Source organism: Canis lupus, chromosome 14 (genome assembly GCF_003254725.2).
Source record: "Canis lupus dingo isolate Sandy chromosome 14, ASM325472v2, whole genome shotgun sequence".
Classification (NCBI taxonomy): Eukaryota; Metazoa; Chordata; class Mammalia; order Carnivora; family Canidae; genus Canis; species Canis lupus.
Window position 1 is genome coordinate 18,826,572 of NC_064256.1, and position 6,238 is coordinate 18,832,809.

Here is a 6,238-nt window from a genome sequence, read left to right on the forward strand (position 1 = left end):
TTAGTAGGGCAACACATACTTTAAAAAAGTGTAGGGACTGTGGTGGGCCTTGTTGAGGGAGTGACAGTTAAGCTAAGGCCTGAGGTAAGAGATGCAGCTAGCCTTGTGAAGATAGGTGAAAGAACATTCCAGAAAGAGGGATGGGCACAGATGAAAGCAAAGGTCATGATGTCTTCCAGTGGATGGATCAAGATCAGCATAGTGGAGTGAGTGTGCAGATAGATGAGGCTGGAACCATGAGGCTGTGGCTGCCTGGTCACCGAGGAACCTGAGGCCATGGTGACTAGTGTGAGCATGGGTTCAGGTATCCCCAGAAGCTGTTAAATGCTGTGGACAGAGGGGGAACCTGATCTGGGTTACATCTGAGGATTCACTTTGGGTGCTGAGCAGAAAATGTGTGGGAGAGAGGTATAAGGGCTAGTGAGCAGGTGATGCAGGAGTCTGTTGGGGTGGCCTGGGCAAGAGATGACACTGTGGGGGCTACATTACAGGTGGTGGGTATGCAGCAAAGCCCACTTCTCACAACTTTCAATAGGCTATTGTGTAGTATAGAGTTTCAAATTTGGGAATAAGAATCCAAACTGATTTGATCAAAGAACACCCAGCAGGAAATGCCAGATTCAAGAATTAGCTCCTAAATCATTGATAATGCATATATATGTATATGTATATGTATATGTATACATATATATATATATTTTTTTCCCTGAAGGGAATAAAGGTTTATTCCACTCCTATATTACCTGCAGGGAGAAGTGTTTATAGAACTACAGTAAAAGAAAAGCAGTTGATTTTGGCAGGCAAAAAGGAGCCGAGGGGGAGGTTGTGGAAAAAGACTCAAGTAATGGGACTTTTCCTAGGAAAGCAGGCTCCTGGAATAAATGGGAATACAATAAGCAGGCAGTGCTTGGGAAGCTAAGAGAAGGGACACTAGGGATAGGCTCTACTTCTCTTTTGCAATGTAGTTTGGGGGTCACTCTTAGGTGTTCAACTTTCCTTGTGGTTATGTATGAGGACATCCATGCAAATATTTTTTTTTTTTTTTTGGCAAATTTTCATGACTCCCTGAAATTCTGCATGGTTTTCAAGGAGAGCACTGGACTTGGAGTCCGAAAGCTGGAACTCTCAAGGCAGCACTGTCAGCTGCTGATGGAGAAATATGTCATCTCTACCTCAGTCTCCTCTTTCATGAAAGCACTGGACTCCTGATCAATAATAAGGATAAAATATGAGTTACCAAAACAAATGTGTGACATTACCTCATATATGAGGAATGCCTCCTTAACAAATTAAAATGCAGCTCCATGAGGCTATAATTTCCAGTTTTGATATTTGCTGACTCCAAGTTGCTACTCCTTAAATTTGCCCAGATTATTAATATTTTAGTAGCTAAGAAGAAATGCCAAGTTTCTCATTGACCTTCTATTTACTAAAATAATATATCTAATTTGCAAGAATATACATTTTCCTCATTGGATGCAATAAAATTATTTTCATTTTGAATAGGAAGAAAAGCAACCCAGTAAATTCTTGTTTTTCCTGAATTGGCCCTCGAGCAACAATGATCGCTCACCACTTTGCTGGGATTTTGCCTTAATGCCATCTTTGCAGTCTATATGATGTTAGGAATGAAAAAGTGTTCTAATATTGTCCTGACCTTTTAGCCCTGTAGTAGGCCCAGGGAATGAGGTGCTAAAGCAATTTGCATTATTGTGTTCTCTGTGTCATGAATTTCTTTGAATCTTGGGCTAAAGAGATCCCATCTCAATGTCTGTAAACATCAACATTTTCTACAATACACCTTTCATGCTTGCAAGAATTCTGTCTGTCAGACTTAAGGTTAGAAACAAATAATTATGCTGAAGTTTGGGTTAATTAATGTATGAGTCAGGTCCATTTGAAATTTAAATTTGGCAGCAGTGCGATTTGCCTTTCCTTTTCCCCTTGCTGCCCCAGTTGACTTTATGAACATTCCGCTAGAGAGGAAATTTCCTCAAAGAGCAGAGCTTTCCTTTAAAAATTATTATTATCAAAGAGTTTGGTGGGTTTTCCCCCCTAGGATGGTCCTGCAATAAGTGTCATTACTTTTGGGCTCCAGGAAAGGATAAATATTTGGCTAACACCAGATTCATCTCTGTTTATAATAAGTTAATGTCTACTTCATAGAACTAGGTTTAGGTCAGATGAGAAAGCTTAAACTCCAAGAATTATATCACATTTCGCATTTTCGTTGTGATGGAGGATGTTCCTGCACATGTCTGTAGCCATGTAGAACGTCCTCTTATTACAGGGTATAGGCCTGGACTACTGCAGGGGTATTCCAAAAAGCTGAGCCATCGTTGTCAGTATTATAGCCACAGTTCCTGCAGCCCTACTGGATTGGGAAGCTGAACTTAGAGGTTCCAGAGAGATTGACTTAAAAGTCCACAGAGAGTGGCTCCTATCTGTTATTGAAGGCTCTGATCATTAATTATTAATTAATATATACAAATGATAATAAAAAGATCTCCCAATCACCCTCAAAATGTCATTTGACTATAGTAGTGAAGTACAGTCTTTTGGCATTAGGTAAACAGGTTTGAATTCTAGCCCTGGTGCTTCAGAGATGTGAACCTTGGTGCATCATGGAAGCTTCTGAGTCTTTCTCCTCATGGAATGGGCTTGATAATATCCCATCCCATGAAATTGTCATGATAATGACTGAGCATTGCTGTATCCAGCACACAGCCAGGGCTCAATGAACTGTAGCTGTTTTTGTTATTATTTTAGTTGTATTCCTAAAGTCTCAGAGATATTAACTTGCTTTATTCAAACAATTTAGGATTAATTGCTTCCAGTGCTTTGGTCCATACTGGGAATATGAAAAGGAAAGTCCCATTTTTGCCCCCCTGCCTACAGAGGTATAAATATGAGCTAACTAGCTTCAGCCTAGTACAAGAGGCACAGGAGACATAGAGTATATACTTTGTGCCTAAGAAAGTGTTAAGGGGGCAGTGGAAAACAGTTCTACATGCTCAAAATGAATCCTGCATTCTGAATATGTAAATTATGTTTTAAATGCTCACTGAAGAAAAGAGAGTCGGCTCTTCAAGTCAACACGGACTCAAGCCGGAAATAAGAGTATCGGTGTAAGAAATATGGCTGGATTACTGATTTGGAGGATACTGGAGAGAAGGGGCTGAAATCTCTGGATTAACAGCTAGTAGATACCTAAAAAGAAAAAAAATTAAGTCTTAAGGTGACAAAAATAATTTCAGGAAAAAAAAAAGCACCATATCTATGGCAACATTAAGTTTCACTCATTTCACTAAGAGGAAGTCTCCTTTGTGCTATGGAATATGGAATAAAAGGATGACTCTGTCCTTTTTAACCTAGTAAGGAAATAAAAAAATTAACAGACCTCCACAATAGAAAGGGGAGAATAAAGTGTCAGAAGACAAGTATAACACAGTATAATTTGTGATTCAAAGGTGATATTTTTCCCTAAAAAATTCACCCATGTAACTTCTGAGTCTACAAACATTCTGAAAAATATTTGGATGCTGAAATACTGGGATTTCTAGATTGTAATCCCAGAGGGATGAGGTTTATGAAACCCAGCTTTTCCCTCAATACGCTATTTTAATAAAGAGCTTAAGAGAGTTTCTTTCAATGAATGAATGACAAAAGGGAAGAATACTTTAAACAAACGCCCAGAGGTGTGTATGCATGGTACCTCTAGAAGCTCTAAGGAAAGAGACATCAGGATGTGATACTATATCTTGCCTGGGGAGGGGCGGGTTGGTCATTGGCTATCCAGGTAAGGCTAAAAGAAGGAAGCTGCATTTAAATTAAGCTCCAGTGAACTGTAAAATTTCAAAGAAGGGAGATAAAGTAAGCAGTCCATGTCACAGTGGCTGAAATTACTGTGGACACTCAGTGTCTCCATTTCCTTCCTTCTCCTTTATTCCTCAACCCACTACTGAAATTGTTCTTAATTAAATCCAACTGTGATCTCTCACTTCTTATCCCACTTGATTTACTTGTGATGTCCTGCTTAGGTGCCCATTTTTTTCTCCTTGGCTTCCACAGAACCACTTGCTCTTGTGTTTCTTCCTTTGTCTAGTCTTTTATCTCCATCTTTTTTGCACGCTCTTGTCTTTAAAAAAAAAACAAAAAACCTGGTGTTCCTGGAATTCTTAGGTATTCAGTTTTTCTTTTTTAAAAAATTTTTTCTGGCTTTTTTTTTTCCTTCCTTTCTCTTTCGTTTCAGTTTTTACTTCTCCAAAGGCGAAAGCCTCCATTCTTGTACCATCAGCTGAAATAGATAAGTAGACTTATGTCTCCCAAATCCATATCTCTAATTCTGTCTCAAGCCACAAATTTCTGTCTATACTTTTACCGGACATCAATTGTCACATGAATAAGTCGAATGCATCACATTCCAAATTAAATTCTTTACCTTCCATCCCTAAAATACTCCTCGTCTGGACCATGTGACTGACATCCATCTCTCCTATCATTTGTGAGAGAAATCTAGAATTGATCATATTATTGGCTATTTCCCTCATTCATAGCAACCTCCAATTTCTACCATTTACCCACCTCCACCAAAGCTATCCCTACAATAATCTCCCGACTGTTTTCTTTCCTTTTCTATCTCCCACGACTGTTTCTCCCCTCAGTTACTGCAATAAGGCTCCCGGCTTCCAGTTAATTTGTATCCATTGCTCTTTCAATCTAATATCCCTCCTATCTTCCTGCCACAGTGATCTACCAGAATGGCAAATCGGATTTTTTAGTTCCCTACCTCAACTTCTTCAAGAAGCCCCACTGTCTTCATGATAAAATGCAAATCCTTTAGAGAGACAGGCTCGAAAGCCTGTTGGTGATCTTGGTGACCCTGCTAACCTCGCCAGCGGCAACCCAAGTGCCCATGGCTTCCCAAAATCACCATGTTGTTTCAAACCTCCAGGACTTTTTTGAGTCTCATGTCCTGCCTGTAACACACTTCATCTTTTTCCCTCCTCATTTGGCTCATTCTGTCTTGTTATATCAATGCCGAATCATGTCTCCTTTAGAGTCACCTCTCTCAGAAAGCTTCCTGATGCCCTACTGGGTGCTGTTCCTCCCTGCTTCCAGAACATTCATGTCATTATTGGAGTACTTACCCCACGGTTGTGTAACTGTCTCTTGGTCTGTCTGTGTCCTGCAGTCCCCAGGAAGCCAGGAACTGTAACTTATCACAATATCCCCTGACTAGGACATAACAGGCACTTAGTAAAAATATATTGAGCTTAAAAATATGAACAAAGCTCTAAGGATGGAAATTTGCTGGATGTGCTACAGGAGAATGAGTGAGACATTTTGCAGGTTGGAGGAAGGTAAGATTTGAAATGTCGAATTTTGAACCAGCAGACAAGTAGAAGGCAAGGTGGGGGACTATGGCTGTGGGAAGAAGTAAAAACCAAACCAATGTAGCTTTACCACTGAACCACTGATGTAAAGGACTCCCCCCGCTACTACACACCTCAATTTTGAGGCAACAGAATATAAACTGAGGTTGACAGGCAAGGGCATAAGGGTTGAAAGTGAAGGATGGACTCCAAACCTGGAGTCAATTTTTGCAGCATCATTATAGCTTCAGAGCTGGAAATAAGGAGTTGTGATGGTTTCCCACTTTACTTGGATGGGAAAGAGAAAATGGAATTATATCATGAAACATCTTAAATGCCCGGCTAAAGAGGCGCTCTAAGTCTTATGGTCCCTCAGCAATTACCGAATAATTATGAATCAAGGGTGACAAAATGGGAGCTTAGAAAATAAGACTGACTGTGTTGTGTAACACTGAATGCATAAAAAGGCTGACTGTGGCCAAATATTAGGAGGATATTTAATCATTTTGTTAAAAATAATAATAAAAGTTCAAAATAAAGGGGTGGCAGTGAAACTAGGAGGAAGAAAAATGCAGCATCCGCAGGAAAAATTAGGAGTAGCCTTGAGACTTGGTAAGAGAGAAGAAAGACATACATTTGCAAACAGAAGTTTCAATGAAATAGAATGGTTAAATATTGATTGCAAAAAAATATTTCACCGAGCTAGATACTTTGTTTCTTTGAGAAATAGCTTCTTAGGTTTAGAATACCGTGTTCTTCTTTTACAAAGAATACCAATTTATATACTATTTTTAATAAAGAGAGGCTTTTCATGTGAACAAAGACAGACTCTTAGACCTCGGGTATTCACAGGTACCCTGGAG